This window comes from Sceloporus undulatus, chromosome 6, assembly GCF_019175285.1.
Source record: "Sceloporus undulatus isolate JIND9_A2432 ecotype Alabama chromosome 6, SceUnd_v1.1, whole genome shotgun sequence".
In the NCBI taxonomy this organism is placed as follows: domain Eukaryota; kingdom Metazoa; phylum Chordata; class Lepidosauria; order Squamata; family Phrynosomatidae; genus Sceloporus; species Sceloporus undulatus.
The window spans coordinates 66174527-66186889 of NC_056527.1; the positions used below are offsets into that span (position 1 = coordinate 66174527).

The following is a 12363-nucleotide window of genomic DNA, read 5'->3' on the forward strand; positions in this document are numbered from 1 at the left end:
AATAATAGTATAGTGATATCATAAATATAATAATAAAAGAGTTTGGTACAAATAAACTTAATAATATAATATTTTAATAATGAAAGAGTGGGGTACACATAAATATAATAATATAATAAATATAATAATAAAAGAATGGTGTACAAATCAATATAATAGTAATAATAATAATGGGAAAAGGAGTGGGGTACACATAAGTATAATAATAATAATATAATATAATAATATAATATAATAATAAAAGAGAGGTACAAATCAATATAATAATCATAATCATAATCATATAAATATAATAATAAAAGAGTGGGGTACTAATCAATATAATAATAATAATTAATAATATGATAATGTAATAAATATAATAATAAAAGAGTGGAGTACAAGTAAATGTAATAATAATAATGGGAAAAGAGTGGGGTACAAATCAATATAATAATTTAATAATAAAAGAGTGGGGTACAAATCAATATAATAATAATAATAATAATAATAATAATAATAATAATAATAATGGGAAATGAGTGGGGTATAAATAAATATAATAATAATGGGAAAAGAGTATGGTACAAATCAATATAATATAAAAATAATATAATATAATAAATATAATCATAGAGTGGGGTACAAATAATAATAATAATAATAATAATGGAAAAAGAGTAGGCTACAAATAAATGTAATAATAAATAATAATGGGAATAGAGTGAGGTACAAATACTGTAAGTATAATACTCATCATCATACTTTAGTTTCTCTTCAGATGGTATAAATCTTTTGCCCTTTTATAATAATAATAGTAATAATAATAATAATAGCCCATCTGCCTTTGCAAGGAAGGAAGGCCTTCTGTTGCTGGAGTGGGGTGTATGTGTGTGTTGGGGGGGATAATAATAATTTTAAATAATAATAATAATAATTTATTTATATCCTGACTCCTTACGGATGTTGTGAGGAGAGAAGTGTCTTGTGCGTGTTTTTCTTCGCATCTGGTAGCATTTTGGGGGGCTGTGAGCGCTGGGCATCCAAACCAGGGAGAGAAAAGAAAAGAAAGGCGCCCCATGCTGTGGGTTGCTTTGCCTTTCCTTTGACAGCATTGCTGCAAAATCCTGTCCTGGGTTTCTGGTGGTTTCTTGTCACCTGTCTCTGACTTTCGTATCAACGCAGCACAGTCTTCATTACAAATTGTTTGCTTCTCTCCATTCCTTTCCTCTCTCCCCTTCAGTGTTTCAAATTAATGAACCACACATACCACTGACATGGGGTTCAACACTTTTGGGGGGGGGTGTCCTGATTTGTTTTCGTATGCAGTTAAGCATAAGATCTGTGCGGCAACTGTGAATAATGCAGCTTTTTTATTTTTAATGATCCTTTTTTTATTTCTTCGCAGCGTAGCACAGACAGAGCTCAGTTTGCCGGTTCCAGCCATGTATGGCGTTTCCTTATTGGAAGCAATCATTTATTTGGCCTGGTCCTAAGCTGTTTACATTCTTTCTTTCTAGAACCGCAGAGGCACCTCTGCTGTGCTGCGCTCAGTAAGAAGTGCGGCGACACTGTAGAGAGCAGCCAGTCAAGCTAGGAGCAGAAGCCTTTCCTTGGCTCTCCTTGCCATTTGTCCATCTTTTCAATAATCTGCCATCCGATTCTGTGGGGTGCATCCCTGGACGGAAGCGAATAGCGTTTGAGGGATAGAAAAACTGCTCCCTGGAAGATGTAACATAGCAGGTGGTCAGCTGTGCCTTTGTTGAGCAGCTGAACATACGAGGATTCTGGTTATTACAGTAATTCATTTTAGCTGGGGGATTCATTTGAAAATTTGGATTTTCCACTAAGAAGGGATTATCATTTTTCTCTCCCTCTCTCTCTCTCCCTTTCTCTCCCCCTCCCCTTCTCTCTCTGTAAAGAAATGGAGTGCAGTACAGTATGTGTCTTGGCGGTAGCCTACATTTGCATTTGCTGTGCCTTCGAAAATAAACGCATAATTACTTTACGATAACGTGATGCTATTTTAATGCCTACTCTGAGTAGAATTATACTCATTAAGTGGTATACCCCTGTCGGCGTTTTGATAAGGTGATAGAAAAACCTGGCTTGAAAACGTGTTGTTTAAGTTTCCAAAGAGAACATTTAGTCACTTTTCTTTTTCTTACGTCTTTAATGATGAACAGTTGATTGGAAATGCCAGTTCCATTAAAAAGCTATTTTATTCAGACTTCTGGTAATCAGAGTTTAGAGAGTTTGCAAATGAAATCAGGACTCACTCAGATTTGATGTCTATGTACTACTTTAGTCTCGGTTTGGAAATGTTCACATGCATTGCTAAAGGCAATGTTGTCTTCTTTACATAATGTTTATGGTTACAATTAATTCCCGCAAGGGCTGTTAACATCTTTTTTATTAAACATATGTAACATGCTAATATTGTAACTGACACTGCTAGGTGCCATATGCAGGTTTCTTTTTCTCACTGAGGATTCCTTTGGGATTCCTCAGAGCTGATAGGAATTTTCATCAAGTCTTTTTAAAAATATACCGTTATTTCAAGGCAGAGAAACGTAGTTGTGGAATGAAATAAAGTTGATAGCATTTTTAGATCTGTGGTTTTTCAAACTGTGTTCCATGGTGTTCTGGGGAACTTAATGCTGGTTCTTTGCTGAGAAGATCTGTAATGAAGGATGGCTTGCCAACCTGTCCACAACCAGTCTTCCTGTGCCATCTGCCGTGGAGTGTATTGTCCAGGTCTTGTTATCATGACCCCACAGTTCATTCAGCAGTGACTCAGATTTGAGCACAGAAATACTGAGTCTAACAAGCAGTGACACCCTGATCCTTGGCTCCCAAGGTCAGGCACTCCATCACATTGGTGCATCAACACTGGCAGCATGCCCACAATGGAGAGGTCACAGAAAGGTTTCAGTGTGTATCCAGGCCAGAGGTTTGAATGTTAGGCAACACAGTAGACCCTTCCAACTGACTGCATCCTGCAAGTCAGTAGTTACTTCCACCATTCTGACAATAGCTGAAGGTGTCACCAAAAATCAGAGGCAACTGAATATCACCATTAGGCAGAGTTGGGGATCTCTAGTTTATGGTGTAGGAGACTGCAGTTTGGAAGAACAGAGCATTTGCTTTTCTTCTGGAACACCAAGGAAAGCCAAGAAGAAGAATTTGGGGAGGGGGAGAGGTAGGCATTTCAGAATACAGCAAGCAGCCTGTGGTGTTTTTCAAAACAGCTTCATTTATATACTGCTTCATACTGAACTAACAGCATCTAAGCTGTTTAACAACTGTAAGCTAATTTCCCCAACAGTCTGGGTACTCATTTTAGCGACCTCAGAAGGATGCAAGCCTGAGTCAAGCTTGATCCCTTTCGCTGGTATTGAACTCGCAACCTTATGGTTTTGAGTGAGTGGCTGCAGTACAGGCATTTAACCACTGCACCACCAGGGCCCTTTCCAGCACTTATCCTACCACACTACCACCAAATATGGGGGTTTCCTCTCTAGATAGCTGTCATCACTAATTGTAGGGCTCTTCCTCAGATAACCCCACTACTGTAGCCAAATCTTGGGTTCCTACTCTTTAACACACCAAATGTGAAGACTTCCATGGTTCTCGCTGCTATCACCCAGAGTGAGCAGCCTTCCCTAATCCCCATATCTGTCACTAATGTAAGGACTCCTCCTGTCCCCTTTGTATGATACCAACTGTGGGGACCATCTAAATGCCCTCAAGGTTCCTATGAGCTACTTCTGACCCCAGTGGACACGAACTCTCCGTCTTCACTGCTGCCACCACAGACACCTAGTATGAACCCAAGCTGTCAGTGAAATAACATTCCCGGAGGCCAAAAGTGTATAAAAACAGAATGCCACAGAATTTAAACACAACAAAGCAGAATAATTATTTATTACATTTTAAATGCCCTGTACACTCTCTCACACTCAACTCTAGCTAACTCACCTTACAACACTACTCATTTATTCCTAAACCTGACTGATTCTTAACCCTAAATCGTCTACTCTCTGGGAAATTGTTGGCAGAGCATTTTTTGCTCTTCAGAATATGATGGGGTGTGTTGAAGAACAATTTGTGTATCTCTCACTTATTCTGGACAAAACTGAAGCTGTTGTCTTATACAATAGTTCCTGCCACCAACATAGAGAAGATCTCTCTAACACATGTACATGAGTTTTATAGCATACTTGATTTGTTTCAGCGGGCTTTTTATTACAGTCTGACATTACTGATGTTTTGTTGCTACCTATTTGTTCTTTGTTGCAATGTATGCCTTGTGCCCATTTTATGCATCTGCATCCATTAATATTTCTGGTCTCCCTCCAGTGTTTTATGCTTTTCTTTAAGGCAATGATATTGTAAGAGCAGTTTGCCATATATTTTTAAGCACTAGCAAAAAAAGAAAGAAAGAAAAGAAAGAAAAAAAGAATCCACAAAGAAGTATACCTGAAACCATATAGTTCTGGCTTCCTCTGTCAGAACAAGCCTATCTGATGTTGAGACAGTGGCAGCTGGTGGATTCCATTGCAGTGGGGTATGAATTTTAGTATGAACTCTGTAGTCCATACTAAAATTGATTATAGAGTCCATAGCCCATAGACTATGAGTTTTAGTATGGACTATAGAGTAGCCATATAAAGTGAAAATAGGTGTAGCACCTTGCAAAGCTCCCTTAAAGTTCTGTCTAAAACGCAGAGCAGGTTTACCACTTCAGTGAAGTGGGAAACATCAGCTTCCAGTATCCTGATCCTTTTCATTGGCATGGGCAGGAGTAGCATTTCCAGGGAGGGAAGAAAAGCTATTATTAGGGAGAAAAGGCAATTATTAGGATACGAAGAATCAGCGGCTATTTTCCTGTAGGCAGAACCATTGAAATATTCCCTTTTCCTTGTAGTTGTTGTTTTGTACTTCCAAGTCATTTTTTCTTATAGCAACTCTAAGGAAGATCTATCATAGCTTTATTGGCAGTTTTTTTCAGAAGAGGTTTGCCATTGCTATCCTCAGAGGCTGAGAGTGTGTGACTTGCCCAAGCTCACCTAGTGGGTTTCTGTGGCCAAGCGGGGATTAGAACCATGGTCTCCAGAGTTGTAGTCCAGCACTGAAACCACTAAATCAGACTGGCCTTCCTTAGAACAGCACTGAAAGAAAGGCTATCACAGTGCAGAATGAAGCTGCATTGTGGCATAAGCAGCCAGATTCTCTGTAATGTCTTTCTTGTTAGGGTGTCTAAAAATTCCATGGACTGTGTGATGAACTAAGCCATGGTATAGGTTTTAATCATTGTTTTGATGAGCACCTCACTAATACTTCTATAATGTTACTGGGTATGTGAATATTTGGACTTGGTGCTGGACAGACAAAAGTACTGGCAGTGACTTAAATTTGACTAATGCTGTGGCCCATCAAACAATCTTTGTCACACTTTTTGAATCCCTCCCACTACCACACATATTTATTCTAATTTGTTTTGTTCCATCGCTGTCCACAGCATTTGTCCTGTGGAAGAAGGGGGAAACAGATCAATACTTTGATGGTTGTATAGTCTCATACTCAGTAGTAAGGTGGAAAGGCAGAAGCAAATGTATTGGTTGAAGAACACAGCCATATACAAATGAATGCATTCAACCTTCATTTTGGGAGTGGGTAAGATTAGATGCTTAAGCCAAAGGTTGATATGGTTAAAAAAAAAGTGTTGAAAGAAGAGATAGAAGCAGGAGTAGGTAGATGTTCTAGGATCTTATCCATGTAGTTCCAATCAGTTCTTCTTCACATGCAATTTTTTGCAAAGAGAACATCTCTATACACAGGGATAGGATGAGACATCTCTGGCTATGCCCCCCCCCCCCCCCCCAATTTGGTGCTGTGCCATAAAACCTTTAATCTACCTACCTACTGATCTCTTTCTAAAACTGATGAGGAGGTTTCCTTAGAACAAGGTAAAAGCCTTCCCTGAGTTGTTCACAGATCAGGCTGATATAGTCTACTATATCTACTTACCTTATATGTTTTCATGTTATGGAGTGTTGTACCTCCTTTCAAGCACCCCTTGCCTCCTGAAAATATTTCTTACTGTTTGGGAGCCTAGTCTGTTGGGCAGAGATGGGCAAAGTGTAACCCCAGGATAATTTGTGATTTTAAAAAAATGCCCTCCAATTTCCTCTAAGGTTCATGGGGTCATTTTCACCATAGTTTTGCCCCACTGAGTCATTTTAGCATTGGAGCAGTACAGCATTGTTTTGGTCTTGCCAAATCTACCACTCCTTTCTCTAAAATCTATCATGTAGTATTCCTGGGTCTTTCTGGCTTAGGGATAGTTTAACTTAAGAAGCTTTTTCAATCAATTCTCTTTATGCAGCACCGAGGATCAAATAGTGACATCTTTACTTAAAAGAAATGTATTAGTCTGATGCTGTCAAGAATTTCTGGACTAAAGAAAAAATAATCAAATTCTCAAAAACCTACCTAAGATGATACATCAGTAGTGAACTTATGGGATGGTTTTGGAAGAGAGCACATGGATTATATTCAGGTATCCTATGATGTGAGTGAAGGCTAAGGAATGGCTAACTTCTGGAAGTTTGGGGTTGGCTATGTGATTATCAATTGCTGCAGGTTCTTCATTGAAAGTATATTTCAAATACATTAATAAAACACAGAAATATTTAAAGTAACAGTGTCTATCAAGAAGGTGTTTACAGAAGGAAGACTTGGAACCAAGGAGCCTATGGGGTTTGTAAATTGGTTACGTATAAATGCTTAGGATTATTCATTTGGATCTGGGATGAACGTATCCAGATAAAGATCAACAGTAAAGAAAAAGTTCTTGCTTTGTCTTTATCTATATCAAGGCACACTTTTTGATGCCTGCAGGATTAATTAATATATGAAATTAGTATTTTGCAGTCAGGTCTCTCTTTTTTTCTTTTATGGTGTTTAAGGCAATTTGGTGTGGAAAAGCTGTTTGCTGCTGCTGTTGGTGGAGAATACACTGAAATGTCATTTATCCTATTAAACAGTGGACTGTACAATTAGACTCTGTCCCTAGGCAAACAGAAGTGAGTTCAATATAAATCATTCTGTGATCAAGGATGGACAACAGATAGCCCAAGGACTGAATACATTTCCCTGTCAACCTCCACCACTGTAGCCGCAGTCTGTTTAGCATCAGGGAAGGCACCCCCAGGGTTCTGGGGGGACATTGTAGTCCCCACCACTAGAGTTCTCCACCGGTGATAGTTTGAGCGGAACATGGGTCACTTTCTTCCCTCTCCTCTCCCTCGCTCATCTACCTCATTTTGAATAAATCATGTCCAAGAGGCTAAGTAATGGCTTTAATGAGTCATAGAATTTTGTAACCTTTCTGTGGTTAGGACATCATGCACTTGGACAAAAGTATCTGTTTGTGAGAGAGGTTTCTGACTTTTGCCAATCAGCTATAAAGGAAAATAATCCATTGGCAGGAAATGCTGCAAGTGTTATTTTCATCCTCTCGTGTTTACTTCATCACCACCTTGAACACAACAGACATCATATCATGTGTGAGTTTTTTGCCTTTTTTCACCTGTCGACTTATGGTGACCCCATGCATTTTCTGAGGTTTTCTTAGACAAGGAATACTCAGCGGTAGTTTTTCTAGTTCCTTCCACTGAAATATAGCCTACAGCAGCTGGTATTAGTTGGCAGTTTACCATTCAGGTATTAACCAGGGCTGACTATACTTACCTCAGGGACGTAGCCAAGATGGGGGGTTCTTGGGGTCCGGACCCCCCCCCTTCCATTAGAAAAATGAATGGTGTGTGCTGCTGCGCCACTGCGCCTAAGCCCCATTATAATGGTGGCACTTACTCTGGACCCCCCCTTCCTAAAATCCTGGCTACATCCCTGCTTACCTTACAAGATCAGATTGGATTTGGTATCTTTAGGGTATTTAGACCCTATATGTAATGCGTCTGGTAAATAACATGTGATCATAATTGTTGTTGTGTGCCTTCAAGACGTTTCCAACCTATGGGGACCCTAAGGGGTTTTTTGTTGTTGCAAGATTTGTGCAGAGGTTTGCCTTTGCCTTCCTCTGAGGCTAAGAGTGTGTGACCTGCCGAAAGTCACCCACTGAATTTCCATGACTGAGTGGGGATTCGGACCCTGGTCTCGTAGTCCAACCCTCAGACCTTGACAACATCTTGGTTCTCCTGAACATGATAGTACCAGATGTTATTTTTTCTTGTTTAACTACAATTTTTACAAGAGGATTTAATAAGAGAAGGGCCTGGAAGGAAATTCAAGCCTATCCTGCCTCCAGAAGTAGTGAATCCATTCTGAGGTTTAGTGTGAACTTTCAAGAAGCTGCCTGGGCTGCTGAACTTTGTCTCTTGTGCCCACAGCAGTCTGGCCACATTGTCTATCCCATTGAGATGTCAGTGAGGACTTGCCCCGCTGTCCTTTCTCCCAAGGTGGACAGCCAGTATGGAAATACACAGCGCACAAAAAATTGGTGCACAGTGTTTGCCTCCTTAGTTCTGAATTAACAAAAACAATACTCAGTTGAACACAGTTGGGTTTTCTACCCATCAAACATAGCAACCCATTTTTGATTGTTGTGCTGTGCTGTGCCTTCAGGGAGCATGCACGCTTTGGATGGACCTGCTTGGGAAAGATTCAGACGATGGCTCAGGTCAATTGCTCCTGAATTTCTAGACCCGCTTCAGAGACTGGATGGGAAGCAGACAGTTTTAAGTGGCAACATTATACCCTACAGTACACTGGAATACTCATTGGAGTCTGAAAATATGTATCAAATTACAATACGCAAGGTTTTGAGTAAAAAAAGAAACCAAACCTTAAATTCAGCACCTTACACTCTAGTTTGTTTATTTCTTAACCTTAATTAGTTAATTTGTTGGGTTATTTTATTTTATTTATTCAGACCGTATACTGTGTAATTGGGAAAAGTTTACAGCAGTTTACAACTAGAAAGACAAAACAATTGAATTGTTTAGGTCTGCTCTGGCTCTAGTTATTTTTTTAAAAAGCCATTGTGTCTGTGAATAATATCTTATTCTATCTGATCCTGTGCCCTATGTGACTGTAGCAACACTCAGTTCTGTGATATGCATAAGGACTAAGTGGGCACAGTTCAGTTTTTTAGTAATAGAAACTGTGCGCTTGAGATGCTCCCTACGTAGAAGCAGAAACAACGATGCAGCAAAACTGAAGTATGTGGAGGCATCTCTGCAGATGAAACTTGGTGGAAATTGAAGTGGGCCTTCGTAGACCTGAATTCCCAAATATCCCAAACTTGATCCTTGCATGAGATAACACTGAACACTGAATCAAGGCACAGTCAAGAACCATAGTCGTGGTCCTCCTGTGAGGACAGGATTATTATTATACTTTTGGCAAATCTATTCACAGAGATGTGGTGAATCCATCTATAATGTGGAATACATAAAGAGCTTTTTTCATGTGAAGATAGATTGTTGTCAGAAGGTTGTAACAGAAGTGCTAGATGTCTGTTCTGGAAACATTGGTTCTCTAGTGCTGCCAAGGAAAAACTCATCAGAGGCAGTGGTCTTGACACCACTTATTATGTGTCTGGGTTTGGGAATCACAAATGACGTATAGTATGTTGCTATTTCTGAATGTTTAATCAGGCAAATTGAGCATCCCTCCTTCAGTGCAGAGTCAACACGATGAGTCAGCAATAGTACACATTTACTGAGTCATGGTGGTGACTGAATCCAAGACTGGAATTGTATGGTTGACTCTGTTCTTGATGTTAGCTAAATCCCAACTGAGATTCGAGGAGTATATCTTAGATGTGATGGATGTTACTTATTTTTGACATCAGTGAGGGCCTCTAGGTAGTTTGCAAATGTATATATCGACAAAATATGGAATAAAATCAAATAACCTTTCAGTTGATTTTAACAAGTACATCACAGGTGCTCAGCCTCAAGGGAAGGCAATGGCAAACCTCTGAACAAATATTGCCATGAAAATGCCATGATATGCCTTGGGTTCGCCGTAAATCAGATATGACTTAAGGGCACACAACCACAATATAACCAGCATAAAAACTAAAAGCAAAACATAACAGCATAAACCAGCTTGTGAATAAGGCCTAGTATTAGCTGAGGACACACCTGAAGAACAATTCCACACACACACACACAGTAAATGGATAACCTCAGAATGCCCTTTCTGTCACTCTTAAAGACATAATGCCTTGCTGAATCAAATAATTTTGCCCCTGCGATCAGCTAAATGCTTTGAGAAACTTGCAGGTAGATAACAGTATTGTTGTCATACCCCAGCATCCCACATTATGAAGTATGCTGCCTTTAAGCATGCATACTTCAGAGAAAAAATAATAATAGTCTGTTTCAATATAAAAAGAAGACTTGTAGCACCTTCAAGATTAAGCAGTTTATTTCAGTATAAAGCATCATGGACTGTATCCCACTTCAGATCCATCTGTAGTCCACCAAACTTTATCTTGAAATAAATTGATTAAGCTAATAATTCACCAACTTTGGCCTTCCAGAGTCCCAGACCATTGATCATGATGGCTAAGCTTCTGGGAGCTGAAGTCCAAAACCAAGATTTGTAGCACCTGGTGTGCCAGGATTAGCTCTTCAGTCAACTGATTAAGGACTTATGCAGTGTGATTGTATAGCCTAGCTGGGGCTTTTGACATGGAGTGGTAGTGGCAAAGTGACAGAACATAACTGTTATAGGCTTCAATCAAATAATGTTTCCAGATGAAGCTTTTATTATGCCTTATTAATAAAATTTACAGGGGTCCAGAGATCATCTTTCATTTCTTTCCCTCTTCTATTTTTCCACCACATTTTCTGTCTTTTTTCTAAACATACACAAACACACATTAAAGAGAGAAAGATAGATAATGTTTGGTGCCTTTTGACTGCAAAGCTGTCCATCTGGAAGCAAGAGAGTTCATTAGATGACTTGTTGTTAACTTCCCTTGGGTTGGCCCTGACTCATGGTGATCCTGTGGATGAGACCTCTCCAAGCCCTCCTATCCTCCCCTGCTCTGCTTATGTCCTGTGGAGTGATGCCCTTGACCTCCCTATCTAGTGTGCAATCTTCCTCCATTTCTGCCCACCACCTTTCCAAGCATTAAAGTCTCTTTGACCTGTTACAGACTGCCAAAATAAAGCTGCTTTAGGTCTCTTTGGAAGTATGCTGTTTAAATGATGCATGCACCCTAAGAATCCAGAAGCTGCACCAAAGATGCACTCCAGTGCTTAGGAATGGAGTGTGACTTTGGCGCGACCTCTGGACTCGTAGGACCCATGCATCATTTAAATAGCATACCTCCAAAGAGACCTGAAGCAGCTTTATTTTGGCAGTCTGTAACAGGCCTTTGAGTGAGTCATGCCTTCTTATGATGTGGCCAAAGTAGGATAGCCTTAGTTTCATCATCTTGGCTTCCAGCGGCTTGCACACCTCAACATATCTATGTCATATTTCTTCTAAAGACTTTAGAATAGTATTCATGCATTTTATCACTGCACAAGCTTTTTAATTTGAGAAAGAAACATAACCATGGTCTCTCTATGTGTTTCATGACAGAGCACCAACTTTGCTCCTAGGTCTCTCTCTGTTCAAAATCCAGTACTGTTTCCTGTGGGTTTCTGTCTGTAACCAGGCATCTGTTGACTCCTCATTTGACTCCTAACCAACTTTCTTCAATACCTAGCTAAACTTTTGTTTCCCATCCTAACAGTTTTGGCTTTTAGCATTAGTCAGTCACAAGCAAACTGACGATAGAGAAAAGGAGAATAGAAGGATGGGATTTTTTTTGGTACTGCTGTATCCTCAGTTATCCTGTTGGTCTGTGTGGCTTCTAACTCTGATGTTAAGCATTTCTTGCTATTTCATATTCTGCAGTGTAGATAGAGGCCTGTTACAGACTGCCAAAATAAAGCTGCTTCGAGTCTCTTTGGAGGTATGCTATTGAAATGATGCATGGGTCCTAAGAGTCCGAAGGTCACGCCAAAGCCACACTCCATTCCTAAGCACTGGAGTGCAGCTTTGGTGCACCGTCCAGATTCTTCGGATGCATGCATCATGTAAACAGCATACCTCCAAAGAGACCTGAAGCAGCTTTATTTTGGCAGTCTGTAACAGGCCAAAGTTAACCCTGGACTGCTAAATATTTATTGTGCCATATGAGGACTATACAATGTAAGATAATGACTTCATCATCAAGGCCTTCATTTAAAAAAGTCCCAAGTCTTCATTCTTTCACAACCTGGAAATAGAATGGTGTTGGAGTACAAGATGGTGCCCTGCTAGATTTTGGGTCTTCTTAGACTTCTGGTT

General features: G+C 39.7%; 1 protein-coding gene across 1 annotated transcript in view; it reads left to right on the top strand.

Moving 5' to 3' along the window:
* HECW1 (HECT, C2 and WW domain containing E3 ubiquitin protein ligase 1) overlaps window positions 1-12363 on the top strand; it is a 249198-nt gene that overhangs the window by 775 nt on the left and 236060 nt on the right. The gene's annotated exons all lie outside the window — the stretch shown is intronic.